The following is a 24,549-nucleotide window of genomic DNA, read 5'->3' on the forward strand; positions in this document are numbered from 1 at the left end:
CCTTTACACCCTCTAATGCAATGTTGAACAGTAAGCACGAAAGACCATCACCTTGCCGTAACCCTCTGCGAGATTCAAAGGGACTCGAGAGTGTCCCTGATACTCGAACCACCGACGAACCGACGTGACAGTGGCGATCCAAAACTGACCCCCCCCCCCTAATTTAACGGTCGACCAGCGAAGCGAGCGATCGCTTCTGTCAAATCAGCGCAGACGCGAACCGTTTCCTATACACGAGGGTTTGGTGTCGAGCTATCAAATCATCGCGAGCCGTTATAAAGGTGGCGATAGTGTTCGGCTATTTTTCATTATGGCGTCGCGGACAACAAATTTGAATTTATTTGTTCTAGCTGTCACGTCGGTTCGTCGGTGCTCGAACTACGAACTACGCACATCACTCGATCCATCGTCGCCTTGATCAATCGTATCAGTTTATACGGGAATCCGTATTCGTGCATAATCTGCCATAGCTATTCTCGATCGATTGTATCATACGCCGATTTGAAATCGATGAACAAGTGATGTGTGGGCACGTTGTTTTCGCGGTATTTCTGCAACACCTGGCGGATGGTGGACATCTGGTCCGTTGTAGCGCATTCACCCATGGCTCGTGGTATGGCCCCACGAGCTCTCTTGCAATCGGTGATAGACGGAAGCATAAAATTTGAGAGAGTACCTTGTAGGCAGCGCTCAGTAGTGTGATCGCGCGATAGTTCAAGATGGCGGTTGTTGAATGGAGTTGTAGGCTCCAACGCCATTCAATATGGCTATATTTGGTATGAAGAAGATTGCCGGAGATCAAAAATGTCTACCATAATATCTAAGATGGCGCTCATAATCCATGGGACGGATGTTTAATGGAGGTTAAGGTTCCAAAATAATGAAATATGGGTATATCTAAATTCTAAGTGTAGAAAATTTCCGGAATTCAAAAATAGCGACCAGAATATTCAAAATGGTGGCTGTTTAATTGAGTTCAAAGCTTTAGAACCTTCCAATATGGATAGTATGGGGAAGAAGTCTGGAGTCCAAAATGGCAACCAGAATATTCAAAATGGGGGCCTTAAATCCAAAATGGCGGCAGAAAATTCAAGATTGTGGCTTTTTAAGAGTTTAAGGCTTAAACATCAAAAGCCAGTTAAACGATTTAATGTTTGGTATCATGAAATGTATTTTTGCTAAACGTCTGAAAGTGCGATATTCACCAATGATACTTAAGTCTTGTCGAAAATGGGGTTTCGAAGGCACGAGAAAGGCGCCATCACCGCTAGGTGGATTAATTAGGGGTTTTTCATGAAAATTAGTTCTTAACGCACTTCTAGGAATAAATCAACAAAAGTTGATCTCAAGGAATTGCTCTCAGGTTAACCCCAGAGTTCATTCCGTTATTTTTGTAGTATCCACTGAAATTCTTCTGGAAGCTAATTCTGGAGTTCTCTCAGATGTTGCTAATGGAAATCCTCCACGAGTTTATCCCTTCATTAGTGGTGTTTAAGAAATTACTCCAGCAGTTCCATACGGAACATCACATTTATCACGCCCGACGCTCGCCAGATCACGCTCAACCTGGTCCACCCATCGTGCTCTCTACACCCCACGCCTTTTTGTGCCAACCGAATAAATAGCAAACACCTACTATGCAGGGTTGTTGACCGGCATTCTTGCAGTATGCCCTACACGCCGTATCTGTTCAGCTTTGGCCACTTCCATGTTGGGGTCAACGTAGAGTACAGCAAGCTCGTGGTTCATCCTTCGCCGCCACTCACCGTCTGGCACACCGCCAAAGATCGTCCTTAGCTAGCACGCGTCGCTCGAAAACTCCTAGTGCTTGCAGGTCCTCCTCGAACATGGTCCATATCTGGTGTCCATAGAGGACTGGTCTAATTAGGGTCTTGTAGAAGGTCAAGCACGTGCACAAAAGGTGGGGGGAGAGGATTACCGATGTTCCATACACTAGGCGTCCCTCCGCCTTTTGCCGAAATTTGGAAAAAAAAACCCTCTCTTGGCGCCATTTCTGTGCACGGGCCTGAACATGGTATATTTGGTGCGGGGTGAAATACACCCAACAAGTCATTGATTCCCAATCCAATCTAATTTTCAGATTGTCATCCGGTGAATTGCTACAAAGTAATTTTTACATTGGGGGCCCATATAGCTATAGCTATAGAGGTGTGGGTATTCAGCATGACCGTGCTGGGGGTGACGGGTTCGATTCCCAGTCGTTCCAGGAACTTTTCGTATAATACTCTTTTTATTTCCTCGAGCATAGAGTATCTTCGTAAGTTAAAATCTGATCCGTACTTCTAATTGTTAGGGTTATTTTAAAATTCATCAAATCGACAAATACTGCAGTTACAATCCTGTCAGAAATAAGACTAGTCGTAGTCATATGCGCCTGATGCAATCACCCCTTGGATTTTTATCCGGCCAGCAAGCTCAATCCCGGTGTGTAATCGAAGCGATAGATCGATCGCCCAGCGGCGGTAGAGACCAATGGTTGCGTCACTCGACATACAAACAGATGAAACAACACCTACCTAAAAGCCACAATCGCGCATACCTTTGACGAAGAGGCTGATCGTTGTTGACTCAGTGCCTGCTCCATACCGAGGAGAAAGAAGAAAAGGCCTTGATCGCGACGCGAACGATCGGTTTCTCTTTCGTTGAGGTTGCGGCGCGAGAAAAACTCTCTTCCCGCGACGCCACCGCACTTCGCGTTGCGTCGCGTCACGTGTGGTGCGGCAAAGCAAAACTTGAGAGAATCGTCTGCCGTATGGTTGTGTGCGCGAGTTCAGCCGCAGCAACATGCTTGGGCTACCCACACCACAAAGGGGGAGCCTCAGCCAGCCTCATGAATGACATTCTTTCTATGGGCTGGGTACGCGCTGCTGCTGCTGCGGTCACCACTATCTCCCTGACCAAGCCAGCATCGTCAACTCGGATGGGTGAGATGAAAAGTGGAACAGTTGGTGGTTTTGCTGGGTTTCTTTTTATGAAACAAACAGGAGGAAACGGTGCGCCGATGATCGAACACTTGTCGTGAGTTTCCTCGCTCGGGATGCCGTAAGGCAAGTTATCCAACATTATCAGCATGGCATGGTTGTTGCTTGGTTGGATGCAGTAGTGCAAGAGCACGAGTGAGTACGCCGCGCTGAGGCGCTGCTGGGGCTGCTGTGAATGATGACGCATTTGACAATTATTTCAAAGCGATCGGTGATCGATTGAATTGTGTGTGATTGCATGATAATGGTGATTTTTCTTGTTTTTTATTCGGACCATTAGAGGACACACGAAAAAGTGATACTGCCGAGATAGCTTTCAACGTGTTCCGGCTAATTTGTAAAGTGTACATTTCGGTCATTAAATGGACACATGTTATAAGCATCTGTTTGGAGCGAATAAATGTGCGACCCAATTAAATTATGCCGGGTATGATATCAGAGCTTTTTTTTTGTTGTTTACGTTTTTGTTTATGATCATGAAAACTGTGTCAAATGATATTTGGGTGAATACTCTCAATGAAGGAGGTTGTTTGTTGGATTCATTGATACAATTTACTATGACTCGTATACAAATTGATATGATATTATTACTCAACCCAATGATAGCGCACCTGAATTTCGAAAGATGTTTGGAAATGAGGTGATAACAGTATTTTATATTATAGGGTGCTGCAGGCCCGTGCACAAAAATGACGCCAAGGGAGGTGTTTTTCCTAATTTCGGCGGAGGGTCGGAAACATCGGAAATGGGGGAGGGTTGTGGGGTTTTAACTCCCCACCCCCCCCCCAAGTAACACACTTGTTACCAAAGAGTCACGGCGGCGCAGGTTTTTGTTGCGCAGAAGTCACTGTGACTTACTTTTAGCAAGTAAGTATTTATTTGTTAGAAATAAGTCGCAGTAACTTCTGCGCAACAAAAACCTGCGCCGCCGTGACTCTTCGGTGACAAGTGTGTTACTTGGGCCCCCTTGTGCACGGGCTTGGGGTGCAGGATCATTTGGATCTCTATGGGTCTATGAAGCGCAATTTTATCTTACAACTCTGTCAATTTATACTAATCGACTTGAAGTTTTGTAGTGAGCAACGTACAGTATCTAATTGTATCCATCCACGTGGGAGACACTGCGTCTCTTGAATGGAGAAAGTTTTTTTTCTATTAGTTAAATGTAAATCAGTATCCGGACTAAGGAGGGCTTCGAGAAGCAGCCTCCTGAATGGACCGAAGAACTGCTAGTGTCAATTGACAGTCAGTACAATGATAAGGGCATAAGGGTCTAGACTCACGATGTCGAGGCTCCGTGTTCGAAGCTAAGTGTCAACATTTTTTTTTCTATTCATAGCTAATTACGGACATCGTATTACCAAACCAGTTGCGTTCTATCACTGTCAATGGTAAGCAAATCGCTGATTTTGATAGGCCGACTGCGATCCAAGTCAGCGTGCGCTCTATTGAGTCACCGTCACTTTCCTTGTTCCATCAGAACTGGACTGACTGTAATGGTGTGTGGAAATCACTGAAAGGCGATCTTTAAAATTCGTTTAAAAATCCAAATGAAGATTTACCAGAATGATATTTCAATCTGTGGTACAAAATAACAAGTTTTGCATGTTGGTCACAAGTTTTGGCGAAAACCACTAAAATATCACAACAGTTGCAATGATTGTGATCTAGAGTGCGGGTCAATATCAGGTCGTACCCTGTCATTGTCGTTTTGATATTGAACGGCCAGGAGTGATAGTGACGATTGTGAAATAGGGCGTGTCGATTTTTGCAAAATTGCGAATACACAATCCCGAATAGTCACAAATGGTTACAAATGGACCCAAATGAAGCCCTGCAAAATAAAAAAAAAATCTAAAAAATCGGTAAGCTAGTCCGCAATCGACTTGAAGTTTTATATGGGAATTTTAATTTTTCAGTATGGGGAAATCCAACTATTCAAACTTTTGAAGAAAAAGGCACTTTAAAGCAACTCTAAAAATCCGCAAACCAACCCCCCCCCCCCCCCCCCTGAAGATTTAGTGCATATATGAGTGAACATTTTGTTAGAAGACAACTTTTTTTTAGTTGCACTTCAGATGAGGGCGTTATTAAATTTCGAAACAATGGACATTTTATTCGCATGATTTCTAACTTCATCACTGCATCACTGCATCACTGCACTGCATCACTGCACGTTTTGCGTATGTATTGAAGAGGGTGGTAACAGCCATCTGCGGCGTCACCACCCGCCGCTGGATGGAGACGCAAGTACCTTATAAAAATGGGATAGTTACGATTGTAAATATTATTGTGATATTACTTTATAAAAACTTGATATCTTCGGCAAAGTTGTTAGCATGGTCAAAAGCTGTCCAGTGATGAACTAAATCATTGGAAAATCCATCGCTGGGCGGCACTCGTGTGCAGGCAAAAGTATAAACGTATATGTGTGTATCTCAATAACATGATAATTTAAGTAGGTGGTGTCTTCGACAAATTTGTTGGCTCAGCCACGGGCTATCCAGTGACGAACGCAATACAGTCTAGACTCCTACTACACGGTTGGTTCGGGGGTGCAGCAGTACTCCGTGTTGTAGGAATCCCAGAGCTTATGGGTTTTCGCCTATTTGGGGGTATGAGCGAATATCTCAGGAGTATTGCAAGATAGCACCATACATTTTTTTGGCAAAGTTGTAGTACTAGAATAGATCTACCACACAATGCGAACTAACATCCAATTAGTTGGAAATTTGGCCGATAGAGGCGCTATGTAGAAGTGGATGCTTATGTTCACTCGCCAATAGAAGCACTCATAAGTTATCACATGTAATATCTCAAGATCTACTTGATTTGGAACAATGCTGGCTTCGGCAAAGTTGTTCAGTAGATCAAGATCAATCTGGTGATTCACCAATTAGTTTGTGATTTCGTCGCTAGGTGGAGCTAGTTGTCAAGTGAAGTTTCAAACTCCTCTAGCTCGCGATCCAGAGCAGATTGAAAAGTGTCGTCTTCGGCAAAGTTCTTCAGGAAGTCAAGAGCTATCTGGTGATTCAAAAATTAGTTGACGATTTCGCCGCTAGGTGGCACTAGTTGTCAAGTAAAGCTTCAAACTCCGCTATCTCGGGATCCGAAGCAGATAGACATGTTTCAGCTTCGACAAAGTTCTTTTGGATGTCAAGAGCTATCTGGTCATTCAACATCACGATCCAGAGCAGATAGATAAGTGTCGTCTTCGGCAAAGTTCTTCATCAAGTCAAGAGTTGTCTAATGAATTAACATTTAGTTTGTGATTTCGCCGCTAGAAAGCGCTATTTGTCAAGTAAAATTTTAAACTTATCTGGCTCGTGATCCAGAGCAGATAGAATCTTCGGCAAGCTCAGGAGCTTCAGGAAGTCAAGAGCTATCTGGTGATTCAACATTAGGTTGGTGATTTCACCGCTATGTGGCGCTGTCAAGAAAAATTTGCAATTTCTCTATCTCGGGATCCAGAGCAAATATAAGAGGGTCGTCTTCGACGAAGTTCTTCAAGAAGTCAAGAGCTATCCAATCAATTTGCAATTAGTTAGTGATTTCGCCGCTAGGTGGCGCTCGTTGTCAAGTGAAGTTTAAAACTTCTCTATCTCGGGAGTCGTGATCCAGAGCAGGAGCAGATAGAAAAGTGTAGTCTTCGGCCAAGTTCTTCAGAAAGGCAAGACCTATCTGGTCATTCAACAATTAGTGGATTGTTTCGCCGCTAGGTGGCGCTAGTTGTCAAGTAAAGTTTCAAACTTCTTTAGCTCGCAATTCAGAGCAGATAGAAAAGTGTCGTCTACGGCAAAGTTCTTCAGGAAGTCAAGAGCCATCTTCTGATTAAAAAAAATAGTTTGTGATTTCACCGCTAGGTGGCGCTAATTGTAATGTACAGTTTTAAAATTCTCTATCTCGGGATCTACAGCAGATAGAAAAGTATGTCTTCGGCAAAGTTCTTCAGGAAATTAACCCTCGAGCAGTCGCGTCTTTGACTACCTGCAGCGATGCCGCACTCACGCTGTGTACCACAAGCGTGCATTTTTCATGATGCGTGTACTCAGTACACGACGCGACCGCTCCCGGGTTAAGAGCATTCTGGTGACAGAACAATAAATTGATGATTTTGCTGCTAGGTGGTGCTAGTTGGTAAAGTTTTAAACGTTTCCACCTCGGAGTCCATAGCAGATAGAAAAATGTTATCTTTGGCAAACCCCTTCAGAAAGTATAGACTGTAGTACAACCTGGTGATTCAATAATAAGTAGGTAGTTCGCCGCTGCGTGGCGGTATTTGGCAAATAGATTTTTGAACATCTCTATCTTGGATCCAAACCAGGGTTGACAATCGTCGTTCTCTTCACGGCCGCGCAAAGAAAACATAAATAAATCATATTCTCCCGACAGAATAACATTGACGACTAGCGTTTACATGGCCGGCAAAGGGTTCCACGCCTCGAAAACCCACCTGAAACCTTCTGGAACCCATTGAAATCCTCTGAAACGCACCTGAAACCTACTTAATACGTTCTATGACCCCATGCTGCCCTATGACCCCCAAATGCCCTAAAACGCACTGAAACCAGAGTTTGGAATTTTATCGCGAGCTACTGAAGGTCCTATACTCAGGTCTACACTCACGAATGTAGCAGTTCGTGAAGCAGTATGCTCGGGAGCGCTTCCCGAAACACAACTCATTCTCCTTCCCGGTTCGATACGAGAGCGCAATCAAGAGAGAGGATACTCGGCCACGTTAATGAAAGCGAAGCATTCGGCAACAATGTTTTTTTTTTTGTCAGAATTGTGTCCTAACTTTTGATTTTTATGGCAACGCAACCTGCAACATCATTAATACAATTAAATTAAATGGTATGTTGCGTTTTGAGAGCTAGAACGCGATAAATAATGATTAAAATAACGTATGTTCACAGTTGTTCTAAGCCAACGATGAGAGAGCTTCAGTAAGTGATACACTTAGTGATGACCGCTCCTCGTCGCAGCTTTTGTGTATCGGAGCATCTTCTTTGTATTCAGTTCTCTTGTGACTGCGGCGAGAAACGGACGCGTTCGCAGTAAGCTCGTGCGTGGTGATCCAAGTATGGTTAATTTTGGCTGGAGTGTGTTGGAAATTTATTGTAAAAAACCCTAATTAATCCACCTAGCGGCGATGGTGCCTTTCTCGTGCCATAAAGTCCTTTCAACAAAACACAAGTGATAAATTAAGTCCACTCAATATGGATATATTTTATATGAGCATGATCGAAATTTCAATTGTGGATTTTTTATAATTCCGAATATCTTCCCCAACTATCCAAGGAGAACCATTTTACTTGGTTTCAGAGAATAAATTCTAGAAAACAATCGCCGTATTTAATATTGAGGCTTCATATAGATATTCAAGTAATCATTTTTTAAATCTTGATATATTTTCCATGCAAAATATACACAGCAGATAAATTTGTAATATCCTCTGACGTAATTTTTGGCATTTCCGAACGTAGTTTTACCTGTTTATATCGTCGTTTTCCAACAATTATCACACTCATCATGTACACCCTGTTTAGCACCGGAAAATGTCAACGAACCTGTTCCAGAAGATAGGTACTCGCTTATTTTCGAATAGGATGAATATGGAAGCGCAAGATTGCTAATGATGGAACATACATCCTATATGAATTGTCAGTCGGTTTCATTCTAGCGATTGCTAGAACGCGATTTAAGAGTGTACCATCAAACTCGGTGAAATAGCTAAACGCCGGCGGCTAATTTGCTGCATTGAATGTAATTTTTTCATCACTACGTGAGTGATGTGCAGCTTAAACAATGTGGTATCTTAAGAATATTTTTGTAACAATATTACCTGGTTTACCACTCCTTTGGCATTAGGGTCATTTTTTACCCAAACCGTACACCACGCCAGCGACCTGTTCCCAACGTGATGCAAAAGGAAGGTTAAGAGCTTAAAATCAGTTTAATACGCGCTACCGAGGTACAACGACCCACCTTAATATCTCCCTGGTAACATAATTTTTCATATGACATGTTTACACTAATCGATAGCATTTTTAATTTTCTATCTTCTCAACCAATAAAACTTGGAATTTTACCAACTAATAAAATATTAAAATTAAAAACCGATTTCAGCCATTTCTGATGTAAGAATGCGAAAAGTTTTTCCGCTGATTTGCAGATCGAAATGGAGCAAAGTTGTAAAACTTGATGTGAAAATCTCTTTGCTTACTCGCAAAATTTGTGCAAGAAGTTTAAAAATGCGTATTTTGTAGTCCAGAATCGCGAGTACTTTTGGGACAAAATGCGCCGGCCTTCGCCGTAACTCCAAAACAGCCGTTGGCGTTTGAATTATGACTACAGTAACACAGACGAAAATCAGAACCTTTCAAATGTGCATTAATTGCGTTATTAGCGACAGCAATCAATAACGTCGAGTAAACGCCGTGATACATGCAACACTCAAATCACGTTATTTTTTGGCGTGTTACATTTCGTGGCGCATTTTTCCCGTAACGGCGTGATTTACCCCGAAAAACTGAAAAACACATATCTATTTGATCAATAGGTAATTTAAAAACCCAGATTAATCCACCTAGTGGTGATAGTGCCTTTCTCGTCGAACATGTACTCATGATCTTTCCTTGGTTGGGATACGGCTGAGATGATTTTGCTTCAGAATGTTGGCTTCAGCCTTTTGGGGGAATCGAAAACACTAGTTTATGAATTTTTCCGACGTTTCGATGTGTATGGGGCCTTTTCAAGGGTTCAATCGGTCAAGGTTTCCTAGTCAAGATGGCCTTGCCTAACTTAAAAATGTCATACGAAAGTTTTGGTATTTATTGAGTCCGTTCGGTTTGAAACCGTCGTGATGTGGACAATCGCCTACCTATCGGGCGGTTTAGAATTCGGTCCCTGTTTTTGGAATCTTCTACTATTGTTTGTTTAGCTAGTTTCTGTGATAGGGCCATCATTCCGAAGCATGATCTTTCCGTCGACGTAATGCGAACTGTTCCTGAATCCCGAGAATACCTTATTTAGAAAAGCAATAATTTTAATAAAATTGGGAAATTTATTAATTGAACATATTTCGACGTTACGTTAAACGTATAGACTGGGCTGAAAAATATCAGAATTTTCAGTTGACTGCTTGAGCACCTTCACTATCACTGAAGACCGATCAACATCAAGACGATAATTACAAGCTAGGATATAACGTCTTTCACAATAACAGATGACTTTACGGCAGGCCTGCCCAACCTTTCGTGGCCACGGGCCACAAGTGATGCTCCATACCAGTCGACGGACCAGACATTAAATTTCGACATCAAATTTCGAAAGCACGAATGCAACAGTGAAATTTTGTACATCCGATTACCCGTTCTCACGGCAAATCACAACACTGACATCATTTGGGTCATATAAATGTGAGCAAGAATTCTTGATTTTTTGCAAAAATCACCCTGAATACTTTTTTTCTGAATTTTGCCGAACTGCAGGTTGCAGCAAACAATTTGCTGAAATTCAGCAAGCTTCCCTGATTCGTTCAGTAAACTCTGCTGTTCAGCAGCGACGTTTTTCTGAAATTCAGTAAATTTTGCTGAAATTCTGCTTCAAATTTGGCTGTACCTTTCAAGTTTAAAATTTTTAAATTTATGTATTTAAATTTCTCAATCTTTGAAAATTTTTAACAAAACACTACCTATTTCGAGTTTATTTTTAATATTAAATTTTATTTAAATATGAAATATCTTCAAATATTTCAATCCTTGGGCCAAGTTTCATTCATCGATTCCACGGGCCGTATGTTGGACAGCCCTGCTTTACGGTCTTCGACATAGTTTTTTCTTCACACTTTAGGCTATATTTTATTATCATAGGTTACAAAATTCATGTAAAATTTGACAAAAAATAAAATTCCCAGTAGTTTTAGACGGAAAAGAGGATTGAAAAAACTTTATCCGGGGTTGATGCGATAATTTTCTCATATAACTTTGACCTATCCTACTGTATATTTTTACACCTCAGTGATTTGATGAGATTGCTTTAGTACAGACAAACAGACATATCATTTGTAACATATTGCTATTATATTCATCGTTACGAAAAAATAATCGCCAAATGCTAATCAGGTTGCGTTTCACTGCGGCTTGATGTTGGTAGTGAGTAGACGTCAAACGAGCAACAACGATTAATATTTGTTTCAACCGTTGAAAACAAGGACGATGGAGAGTGAGTAGAGTAAGACGTCTGTATGTATGTGGCCTTCGTTCAGTCAAGATTTTATTTTCTTACACATATTTATCGCTTGCATTGACTTTGTTCATTTTTGAAGTTCCTGCGAAGCACCCTAGGAAGCACCCAATGCTGGTTTTGCATCACTATCGGTAGCCTCTAATGTGGTCTGAGCCTATTTTCTTGCTAATCGTTCTTCATGGTTTAAAAAAAGACCGCGGTTCGATGTGTCGCATGCATAGGTTTGGTTCTTTTTGGCATTTGGCCACTTCCGGTTGGACACCCTAGATCGGTCCTGGAACACTATCGGTAGCCTTTATAAAGATATTCGTTGGGGTCTATTTTCTGACTAATCGTTCATCACGTTATTTAAAAAGCCGCTGTTTAATGTGCCGCAGGCATGTGTTTTAATATCTACTACATTTGACCACTTCCAGCGGGACACCCGGAACCGGTTCCGACACTCTATCGGTTGATCCAAATATGATCTGAAACTATTCTCTTTTATTAACCGTTTATCAGGTTGCCTGAAGAGCTTGCGATTTGATGCGCCGCATGTAAGGGGTTGGTTATTTTTTATACTTGGCTACTTCCGGCGTGACATCTGGAACCGGTTCAGTAACACTACCGGTTCAGATATGGTCTGAGAATGTTTCCCTGCCCACTGTTCATCAGGCTATCGAAAAAGCCGCTGTTTGTTGTATCGCATGCATGGGTTTGGTTCACTTTCATCTTTAGCCAGTTCCGGCGGAACACCCAGAACCGGTTCCGGAATACTACCGGTTTAGATATGGTCTGAGAATGTTTTCCTGCCTACTGTTTATCAGGTTATCGAAAAATCCGCTGTTTGATGTGTCGCATGTATGGCTTTGGTTCACATTCATATTTGGCCACATCCGGCGGATCACCCGGAACCGGTTCCGGAACACTACCGGTTCAGATATGGCCCGAGACTATTTTCCTGTTTACCGTTCATCATGTTATCGAAAGTGCCGTGGTTTGATGCGTCGCATGAATGGGTTTGTAGCGTTTTCATATCTGGCCCCTTCCTGGGGTACCGATCCGGAACACCTAAATGGCCATAACTCCGAAACGGCTGGACCGATCCGAACCATTTTCAATAGGAAACAATGGGACCAGATTCCGCGTCGAATGAACCGTTGGTCATTAAAATCGGTTGAGGTTTAATGCCAAAAAGTGATGTGAGTTTTTTTTTGTACACACACATACACACACACATACATACATACACACACACAGACATCACCTCAATTCGTCGAGCTGAGTTGATTGGTATATGTGACTCGACCCTCCGGGCCTTCTATCAAAAAGTCATTTTTGGAGTGAACATATAGCCTTTCCAGTACACTTAGTGTACGAGAAAGGCAAAAAAACATAGCATAGCTTCTACAATGTTATTTGATTTAACGTTTTCAATAATTGGAAGAAAACACATTGAACTTTAGGATGCCGGCAACTAGAATGATCATTATTAATGAATGAATTAGAGGAAATTACATTTCAATTTCACTGGAAAAAGTCAAGTAACCGTTCGCAAATTATTTTTTCAGGGGATTTTCATGGATTAAGTGAAACCCGCTTGGAAGCACAGTGAAACTCCAAAAAAAAGTTATTGGAAATTTCGCACTGTATCGTATTATAAATTGTACAGTGACCCCACAATTTATGAATCGGCAAAAATGACCACAGTTTATGGATCACTCATTTGATCAACATGGTGATTCATAAATAGTGTACAAAATTAAGCTGATTCATATGTATATGGTTTTCAATTTCAAGTGGGTTTTACTGCAGTCGAAAGTATGCAAAATCGAATCGTGTAGTTGTCATCCATGCATGAATGGATCACTAGCGATCCATGCATGAATGTGATGATGGCAATATGTTCTGTGCATTCAGTTGTTTCCTCATTTTCAAGGGAACAATTTGGTGGTCACCGATGGCACGGAGACTAACCGAATTTTTAATTCTCGCGTTTATTATCATACAGGCGTATCTACAATGATCATTTCTCTTCATCGATTTTGTCTTCGGATTATCCCGGGAAATACGACCAATATTCTGATGATCTCTTGGTGTGTTTCGGTGACAGAAAACTAGGACTAGCATCCAAAACAAAAACAACCGAACATGATTTGCCGGTCAAGTTATGAGAAAATCGATGAAGTGAAATCGATCATTGTAGATACGCCCGTATGATACTGAGCGCGAGAATTTCACCTTTTCGAGTACCGTCTACCCCCGTTCGTTTGAACGGCACCTCATGCAAACCAACGGAGTTCATTTTTAATTTGAACGTCTAGCAACTCTGTTAGCATAAAAAAACACACTACTGGCAACCTGATTTGGTGTTTTGTTTTGGTTCTGCGTTCCGTTTCACACCGTTCCATTAGCAGAATGACGTTTGAACCATTTTTAGTTTGGACGATGTGCAGATTAGAGGGGGTCAAACTAAAAAGTGTTCAGATTACATGCGGTCAAACCAACGAGGGTAGACGGTATAGGCCAAATTATACCATAATACCAAATACTAGCTCGATTATACTGAATAAATATTTCAAATTCATAAGCCATCAGTACACGCTTTGCCAAGTGTGCAAATATTTCCGCACGCGCCACATTTTTGTTGGTTTTCATCTGTGATTTTGGCCCAATAAATCTGAATTATCTGTAGTTAATTTTAAAAATTATGCATGAAATCTGTGATGTGGAAATGCCTATAAAAATTGAGGAAAACTGTAACAATAGTTATTTATTGCTGTTGGGAATCGACTGTAATCTTGACTCTATAGATTAACGGCTACGCAGTCTTAGGGTTCAAAAAACGAGTTTTATTATTCACCCGACGTTTCGACACGGTGAACGAGACAGTTAAAGTTAGACAAAACATTTGACCAAAAACGTTAATATTTATTTTCCCCCTGAGGAAGACACTATCCCCGTGTCGAAACGTCGGGTGAATAATAAAACTCGTTTTTTGAACCCTAAGACTGCGTAGCCGTTAATCTATATAGTTATTTATGTAACGAGTTGCAAAAAGTTGATTTTTTCAGCATGAGTCGTTCATACGAAGAGTGCTGAAAAAAAATCGAGTTTTGCAACGAGTTCCATACAAAATGTTATGCAATGATTTTTTCATAATGCAACCCATTTGAGTTGCATAATGTTCATAATGCAACTCAAATGAGTTGCATTATGAACATTATACAACTATTTTTCATTATGCAACTCATTTCAGTTGCATAATGAGCCAGTTCGGAAAAATTGGCCATTATGATACCAAAATGAGTTATATAAAATGTAAATTATGATACCGTAAAACGGGGTATCTTTGATAATGCGGGTAACTTTGATAGTGCGGCAGGCATTGTGTAATTTATCTTATAACTATGATTTCTTAAACTAGTTAAGAAAAAGGTAAACGTTAATCAATTCTATACATATTAAAGTTCATCTTAGACGAATTTTCATTAAAATCTAGTTTATATACAACTTTTTGGGCAAAAATTAAAAATTGTTGATATTTTTGTAATTTATCAACCCCTTCAAACAATCTGCTATACGACTTCGTTAAAATTATTTTTTCAATGAATGGACTTTTATTCTCGATAGGTTCATCATAGTAGATTCCAAATCTGGCCTTGAATTTTTTAACGAAGTGTGTTTTTACGAAATGGAAGCAATTTTGTAAATTGGGATATTAATCTCCATACATTGATAAACGCCTAAAAGTATGCAATGCCCTTGTAATTTCATGTAGATAAATATGTGTTGTTCAAAATTTGTTAATAAAACATTAAAAACTACCCAAAAAAAGAAAACTAACCATGAAAAGCATGTAATCAAATATTGATCTACCGTTAAGTATTTATTATTACAAAGATAATGATTTTTGATAGCTAAATTTATTGTGTTTTGCACTCAATACTCCACAAACTCATTTTTATATGTAGAATATAGTAAAAAATCAATGTTTTGATATAAAAAATCTATCTAATATATTTCACAAGCCTTCGCTTATCATGTTTCAATCTACGACTAGTTTTTGAGATTTGATGTGTTTTTAGGGCATTATCAAAGTTACCCCAAAATGAAAATCTGATTTTCGGTTATATGAAAAACTAAAAGTTATCCAAAATATTTAAGATTATCGAATCTTTCAATTGCAATTGATAACTGATACTCCAGTACTTGTTTTAAAAATATAAAACTCGGGGAAATACTGTTACATGTAAAAATATTAAGAAAATTCGCTGAAAAACTATCAAAGTTACCCCATTTTACGGTACTGAATTGTATAAAATTGTTATTACATTCAGAAATGAATTACATAACTTCGAAAAATGATGTTTTGGGCCCAATAAGTCTCTTTGAGGATGTCGAGATGGTCTTGATGCTACTGTTTGAAATTAAAGCTGCAAAGTTCTTTAAAGTGTTCTTATACTTTTGATGGCAGCCTTATGCTACGTTCTCACTGCGCTTTATGTTGGCTAAAATCAATTATATTGCGGAGGAACTGATTAAAATACGTTTATTTTTGTCGATATTTAGTCTTTATACCTAACAATAATCTGATTTTGATAACTATTCTAGAAACTCTCCAGAAGTTCCCCGGGAATTCCTCCAGGAGATCCCAAAGTATTTTCCCTGAAGCTCCCAGGGATCCCCAACAATTGCAAGACCATGAATTACTTCAGGATTTCTCCGCAAATTTTCTCTGGGAATTATCTGGAAATCCCTCCATGGCTTCCCCAGAAGTACTTCCAGGAATTTTAGGAGAACTCCCGAAGGAATTCCCCACGAATTCGTTTTCGGAATTTCCTCCCAGAGCGTTAATGATTAATCATAAATTTAATCATGATTAATGATTAATGATTAAGATTAATCAAAAATCATCAATCATAATCACTAAAAATGTTATTTAATCATTAATCATTAATCTTAATCACACTGATTTCGCAATTTAATCATTAATCAGTAATCATAATCATAAGGAAAAAGAATCAATCAATCATTAATCATTCATTACCAAAAATGATTCACCATATAAAATATATGATCCAACTTAAATTGGTTCAAATGCTGTTCTAAGTGTGATTCTTTTTTCAAAAATCTCCCAGAAAAAGAAACTTTTACTTTTGAAACTTCAAAAATATTGTAAACAGCACAAAACCTTTTAATCATTTCCAGTTTTTATGATTGATTAATCGTGATTAATCATGATTTTTAATCAATGAGCCGTTTTTAATCAATAATCATAATCAATAATCACACATAAAACCAATTTTAATCATTAATCATAATCTTTAATCATCCTAAAAATCAAATAAATCATTAATCATAATCAATAATCACCGAAATTAGAATTTTAATCATCAATGATTAATCATGATTAAAAATTTTGTTAATCATGAACGCTCTGTTTCCTCCCAGGATTTCCACAAAATCAGCTTCAGGAATTCATCGGGAAATCATCCAGTACTTCCACAAGAAGTCTTCCAGCAATTGTGCATGCATCCTTCCAGGATTTCCCTGAGATTTTTTCCAGAATATTTTTACTAAGCCACGAAAATTCCTTTACAGTTCCCAGGGTAATCCTGCAGAAATTTACCGGAAATTCCCCCAGGAGCTCTCCAAGAATTCCTGAAGGAGATTCTCGGTGATTTCTCCAGCAGTGTCTTAGGAAATATTGTAGGAGTTCCTCGAAAATCCACCCAGGTATTTCCCAGGATTTCATTAAAAAGTTCTTCGAGAACTCCTCCAAGAATTTCTTGGAAAATATTGTAGAAGTTCCTCGAGAAATCTTGTAGGAATGCCTCAAGAATTTCTTCAGGAGTTCATCAGGAATACTGAAAGAAGTACCTGGCAAATTTCTCCAGGAAATAAAAGAAATGTCATCCAGGAGTTCTTCAGAAAATCAACCAGAAGTTCCTAAGCAATTCATCCTGGAATTTCTCGGAAATACTTCGAAGAGTTCCTCAAGGATACGCCCAAAATTTCTGCGAGAATTTCTCCACGAGTTCTTCTTAAATTTCTATAGCAGTTTTAGGAAATTCTACCAGGGGTTCCTCGGCAATTTTTTCCAGGAGTTCCCAGGAAATTCATTCATTCTCTGGGAATTTCCGCAGGAGTTCTCCTGGAATTTCTCTGTTATTTCTTCAGAAGTTGCTCGAGAAGGAGTTCTTCCAGGGGTTTCTCGGGATTTTCTCCAAGAAATTCTTGAGAATTTATTCAGGAGTTCCTTGGGAACTGCCATAAAAAAATCTCAAATATTCAGTAGAGGTTTGCCAGTATAAAATATATTGACAATTGCCCTTGCCCTTAGCAGTTCTGTAGGAGATATTTTGATTTGGTGAAATGTAAGATGGGCCTGAATCAAACAGGTATAAATAAGAAAATGAAGCTTATTACTCGATATTGATTCCAACATTTATTTAAAGCCTAGAAATCTTAAAAAATCTTTATTCTCGCAAAAATCTGTGGTATGTGATCACAGATATCTGTAGGAAAAATATGGAAAAAAAATCTGTGTAATTCTAGGTAAATACCTTGGTGGGATGCACTTCAAAACTAGGCCCAGTTTCGCGGCGAAACGCGGAAAGGCAGTATCTGTAAATTTCTGCACCACAGTTTCGGCCGATTGCCGCAAAATTGCCTCCAGCCTGTTTTGGATGACACGTGCTTGTCTTGTCACCCGGTTGCTGCGATGCGAAAGAGGTCGATCGTCGGCGGCGGCGGTCTCTTCTGTCCGACCGGCTCGAGTCTTCGTGTCGCTGGCGACCGACAACGTGCGCGTCGCGACGTTGCGTCGCGATGTCTGATAGAGCGCGAATATTGTTGTCCTTGGGTCGCGGTGTTCGATGATGCGCGAATGCTGACGATTCGCATCTCTGCGCATAGGGTGCTAAACTGGTATGCCACAGTATCCACGATCAACTAGGTAGGGTAAAAAATATAATTTGGACATGTATGTAATTTGGACAGGCACGGCGTTGTATGTCTTGTTCCGGAGAGCCTATAAAAGTAGATACTTCTCAATATCGATTATTGGATCAAGTAGACCCTATTCTGATGACTTACGGTGAAAATACGCTTAACAATTAAGAATTTACTTCAAAATTATCGAAAATGTAAATTATTTCACTAAAACCCCTCAAATGCACAGGTATGCAAGACGACATACACTTCGCAGTCACATACAATATTCGCCTCAAAATCGTTGAATTAATAATTGTAAGAAATTTAAATGCCTGATTGCAATGAAAAATGTTCAATAAAGAAACATTAGGCAGCCAATCTCTTAACATTCATCTAGAACGCTTAAAATAGGTGGTGTCCAAATTACATTACAAGTTTTCTACTGTAAATATATTTTGGACATCTGACGAACTACATGGAGATGCTGTGCGATTGCATACTTGGAGGCGTATTCTGTGGGTCTGGCGATATTTCCTCGATTTTAACAAAAACTGTAATAGTTATCAAAATAGATGCCAGTTAAGCGAAGAAATTTGATTATTTGCATGAAAATATTTCTTAATTTATGCTACTTCCATGATGTAGCAGTATTCATGGCTAAACATTGAGATAATTGCCATGTCCAAATTATATATACCTGAGGGTGTCCAAAACATATATTCGGTGTCCAAAATTCAATTCTAACAGGCGATTGGAAATTGTGATTTTCTCAGCTTAAAATGCTTTCGTTAAGTTTTTTGTCACCAGGAACGTAAAGTACAGTCATATTATACGCGTATTAGTAACTTTGCGAAATAATCAATTACTTTCTAAGGAAGCTAGGGGATGATGTTTCCAACGTTGTCTTCAGCCTGTCCAAAATACATGAATTACCCTAAATATCCTACAGGAACGTAATTTAAAACGAAAACCTTCGGCTGCCTCCCGTCCATCACTTAACATCGCCATCGCTATCGAACCATGAATGGCAGTGAGGTGGGGTGCTATGCTCGGTCAGCCTCCTTCACCCAGCCCATGCACTCGGGTGGGTTTGGGTCGGCGTCGAAGCGCTGGGTATCCATGCCAGTTGTCCTATTTCGATGACGTATTACTTTAGGAGGAGGGGGGCAATCGGTCGTACGACTGATTCGTCATTCCGAAGGGGCTGTTCATAAACCACGTATACCAAAATTTAGACATTTCAGACCCCCCCCCCCCCCTCGTAGACTTTTCTCCATACAAAAATTTTGAAATTGAAAAATTAAGCGTAGACTCAGTGTTGCCACATTTAAATCTGTATTCTGCCTTTCAAAAATCTTTATAATCTGTATCACCATTTTTTGTCAAAAATCTGTATGAAATCTGTAATATTACGCGAAAAATCTGTTTGAAATTCTGTAAGTTTCTGAAAAATCTGTATAATCTGTATCATTTCCAAAAATCTGTACATCTGTACATACAGAATTCTGTATGAAAAGCTGCAAGAAAATCTGTATGATTACATAAAAATCTGTATATGTGGCAACCCTGCGTAGACTTTGGCCAGACCCACCCCCTTCCCCCCATAAAATCTACGTGGTTTATTAACGGTCCCAAAACATGATTTTTGAGAATTTGGGACGGGCTGGATCCTGGATGATCTCCCTAATGGTTCCCCTGTTGAAAAGGAAACTTTGAAATATTAGGACATGTTGCCATCACCACACTCATACGTGGTTCGTTAGTGATGGGTGACAACTCTAGGCTTTTTTTGCTTATATGTATAGCACGTTAGCGCCTGTTAGCGCCGCTCTTTCGTCGTCGTTCGTCTCTTACTTTCGTTCTCGTGGTGTGCTGCGGGCTGCGGCGTCCGTCGTCGCGGTCGTCGCGCACCAACTTAAGCAGGCTGTTACACCTGTCGCTCGGGTGAAAAATGCTGGTCCGGATCACTAAATTGGCCATAATTCCGAAACGCCTTGACCGATCCGAATAATTTTCAATAGCAAACAATGCGGTAAAATTCCGGTTCGATTCGAGCTATAATCCGAAAAATTGGCCAATGGGAAGTGCCTTAAAAGTGAGTGAACTTATTTTGTTCACAGACACACATACATACACACATACAGACATCATCTCAATTCGTCGAACTGAGTTGATTGGTATATGTGACTTGACCCTCCGAGCCTCCTATCGAAAAAAAATTTTTTGAGTGAACATATAGCCTTTCAGTTCACTTAGGTGAACGAGAAAGGCAAAAAACAGTAAAATGTACGAAATTTGGTTGTTTGATGATAGGGGATTGAATATAGGGTGTGGTAGAAAACATTGAGATTGTGGGGAACAGTGAATAATCAGAAAAGATGTTGTGAAATCCAGAATGATTTTCTGGATTATTCGATGCTAGACAGGGAAAAGTACAGTTGGTACAGTTAACGGTGTGTGCGCAGCAGATTGGAAGAGAAAACGAGAGCCGATGAGGGTGAGAGTGAGTGTCGCTCGGTGGGAAATTTGGAGCGCTGCTGAAGTCGACGACGGTGACAACTCAAAACTGGGAAAGTATAGCTGTGAGGGACAAAGTGATTTGTGTCGGGTGAAAGAGATATAATTAAATTCTCTTGTTAATGCGGTGAGAGTCGAAAGCATTCGTGGTACGATCATGTGTGGAGATCTGAGTTTATCTGGTTTCGCTGGAGTCGGTTGGAATTGGTAGTGGAAAAACAGTGAATTGGGAAAAATTAATGAAATTTGGTTGTGTGATGATAGGGGATTGACGATGGTGTGTGGGGGGAAACTTTGAGATTGTGGGAAGCAGTGGTTATTCAGAGGGGATATTGGGAAGAGAGAACATTTTTCTGGATTGTGCGATGCTAGACAGTGAAAAAATACAGTGGGTACAGTTGAAGGTGTTGCGCAGCAGCTTGGAAGAGCAAGCGAGATCAGGTGGTGGTGAGAGTGAGTGCCGCTCGATTAAAGTGCGGAGCGGTGGAGTCGACGACGGTGACAACTGAAAACTGGGGAAGTATGTGAAGGCCAGGGTTATTTGCGTTAAGTATTTAGAGAAAGAGAGGGAGAGAAACATAAAGTAGTAAAAATAAATAAACTGGTTTCGGCATTAAATGAGGGTGGGTTAATAGTGTGTGTGTGTGTGTGTGTGTGTGTGTGTGTGTGTGTGTGTGTGTGTGTGTGTGTGTGTGTGGGCCGATGATTAAGTTTTAAATAATAGTACATATAAGCGAGCAAATGGGAAGTAAGTGTTGATGGTAGCAACTGTGGTGAAGAGGCTTATTGGTGTGGTACTGAAAGAAACGTGTTTATATGGAAACGTGTTTATACGGGGTCAGGAAGAATGGAATAGGGTGAGTCAATTGTGGAACGGTTATAAAGCCAAGTTTTATTAAGAGAAGAGTAACAGTTGGTTTGGTAAAAGAGTGATAAGTTTTGGCTGGTACAGATGCGCGTTATTGATGTGAATGGGAAGGAAAAAGTATTGAAACGGTTAAAAAAGAAGAACAAGAGAAGATTTTGAAACGATGGTGTAGGAAGACTTTGGAACGTATTTTGAAAATAAAAATCTGAAAAAGCGGTCTACGAAAGAATAACTGTGGGGGGTACAATGGTTTAATTCTATAATATGGAAATAAGATGAGAAAATGAACGTGTGAGGGATGAAAAACTGGTGTCGAGGTATGCTGATAGAAGTGAGAAGCTGTTGAAGAGTTTAATGGAATACTGTAGATAATGCTTAGCACTGCAAACTGAGACTTGAAAACAAATCACATTTATAGAAAGAGTGCTAGAAAATTGAATGATGGAGGAGATAAGAAGAGATATTAAGTGTATTCCACAAGTTGAATAAAAGGATCCAATTCTACAAGATGTGCGAAGTGGACATGATGAGTGGTAGACATGATGGTAAGATAAGATAGTTAACAACAATTCACAAAATTCAATCAATAAGGGGGGACAGAGAGGGTATTAAGCTTATTGCAAATTGGATGAGGGAGTCGTGGTAACCAGGCCCAATTCACGGAGGTAATCGCTCTATGATCAATATTTTTGAACATTGACCATAGTTGATGATGTCTTGATGCTGGGTCATTAGGCCGAAGGTCATTAGGCCGAATGGTCATTAGGCCGAATGGTCATTAGGCCGAATGGTCATTAGGCCGAATGGTCATTAGGCCGAATGGTCATCAGGACGAATTGAAAGTTAGCCGTTGTTTTTACCTTTTCCAACAATTTTTGACAAAAACTAGTTTAACAATGGAACTAGAAAGAATAGCCTATGTTTTAAAGAAGGAAAAATTTATGAATTGAATATCAGCAGTTTCAGCGCCAAAAACTATTTCAGCAATGATACTAGAAAGAACAGCCTATATTTAAAAGAAGGAAAAATTCATGGGTAAAATATCAGTAGATTCAGCATCAATAAAGTATCTTCGTGCCTGTCACACGATACACACATGCAAAATGGTCATTTGCAGAGGAAGCTCTCAGTTAATAAGCTGAGAAGCAGGCTTTGCCTCAGTGGGGACGTAACGGCAAGAAGAATACCCAATGACCATTCGGCCTGATGACCATTCGGCCTAATGACCATTCGGCCTAATGACCATTCGGCCTAATGACCTTCGGCCGAATGGCCTTCGGCCTAATGACCTTCGGCCGAATGGCCTGACACCGTACTGCGAGGTGTTGGATGCTGGGATAGGAACATTTTGTTGGAAGGAGATTCTCTGCCCTTAAAGTGGATTGCGCATTTGTCAAAGTACATATGGGTCCACACTCCCTTTTGGCCCTTCATACAACAAAATTGGGAATATACTGACTGTCCAACATTTTGATCTGACTATTAAGAGGAACCGTACGACATGGCAAGTCCTGCACTGGTGGTGGCTTTACATCAAATCGGAGCATCTTCTTTGTATTCCTTCGTGAACCATGCAACTCAACGAGCGAACAAATTCGCGCGTGACAATTGAAACAGAACCGACAGAAGGGAAGAAAACTGCCGAGTGGTTCATTTATCACTTCGGTGTCCAAACACTGACTGAAACGCCACTAAGAGCCCACCTGAAACCTCCAAAACATCTCTGAAACAGCTCGAAAACGCCCTGTAACCACCGACGAACCGACGTTACAGTGGTGTTTCAAAACTGCCTACCAACCCCCCCTCCCCCCCCCCCCCCCAAGTTTAGCGGTCGACCAGCGAAGCGAGCGACAGCTTCTGTCAAATCTCGACGATCTTCCGGCAGGGACCAGGGAAAACTACTTTCTAGTTGGTTAGAGAGCCTCGTTTGTCCGCTTTAAAAACAGGCACAGACTGGATTGCTCCAATTACTGAGGAATAACACTCCTCATTGTGGCGTACAAAACCCTATTAGGTAAGCTGTTCAACTGATGGAGACCGCTGGAGGAGTTCTTCATCGGCGAATATAAGGCTCGTTTTCTAAAGGACCGGTCAACGATGAATCAAATGTTTGTCCTGCTTCAAATCCTAGATAAATTCTTAGAGTATAACTTGCTGACTCATTGCTATTTAAAGTGGTTTAAAATTCAGTAAAATAAAACAAGTTATGGTAGATAATGGTAAAACATGATTTCCCGATGACACTGGTTAGGATGATTCCTGCAATGTGGGATGGATCGAAATCAAGTGTTTAGGTTTGCGAAGCACATTTTAGCATCTTTTGTAGCCTTAATTGAATGGAAGGGGGTGATGCGCCCACAACTTTGTTGTTCATCATTGCTGTTGAAAGAAAGGAGAGCTGGCGTTCAAAGGAACGATTCCATCGTCACACGATTGCACGTGCTCCTATCAGTAGGTCGGCTTCAGAGGCACGTTCTCCTCCATTTCGGAAATTTGTGCCATGAAACATGCCATAAACATGGAAACACAAGCTCCTAGGTTTTCATCCCTCAAAATTGATAGCAGAGCAGTGGGAGAAGCATTCATTCCTTAAAAAGGAAGATAGCAAAGCTGGTCCTTACAATCAATATCAGAGTGACTAAGTACCTATGTACATAATAGTTGAGGTCAATAGTAATGTTGGTAGTGAAGTGATGTGGTGTTTTTTAGAACCCTAGTGACGTGGGTACGATAATGATGTTTTCGGCACGGCGAAAAGGCGTTTTGCAGCTACCGATAGGAATTTGACCTGGCCATAGGTTGTCAAGGGTGATGGCGGGCAATCGCCCATCATGGAAATCTTTCAATTCGGCCCACTGCACCACCGTGGGTACTCAGGATTGCAAGTAAGTAAGCAGATAGGGATTGTATTGTGTGATCCGTGGGTGCGAAATATATTCCAAATCAAGAACGTATTCAGAACCTTGCGAAAATTTGGAAAAAAAATCTTCGAGG

At 40.4% G+C, this 24,549-nt stretch overlaps 1 long non-coding RNA gene across 1 annotated transcript in view; it reads left to right on the top strand.

Moving 5' to 3' along the window:
• The window catches only part of LOC134285716 (uncharacterized), a 279,906-nt gene extending 261,519 nt beyond the window's left edge, over positions 1-18,387 (top strand). The window contains exon 2 of the long non-coding RNA XR_009996574.1: positions 18,193-18,387. This is a non-coding gene — a long non-coding RNA (uncharacterized LOC134285716). The remainder of the gene's footprint in view (positions 1-18,192) is intronic.
• Positions 18,388-24,549: the final 6,162 nt, after the last annotated feature.

Source organism: Aedes albopictus, chromosome 1 (assembly GCF_035046485.1).
Source record: "Aedes albopictus strain Foshan chromosome 1, AalbF5, whole genome shotgun sequence".
Taxonomy (NCBI): Eukaryota; Metazoa; Arthropoda; class Insecta; order Diptera; family Culicidae; genus Aedes; species Aedes albopictus.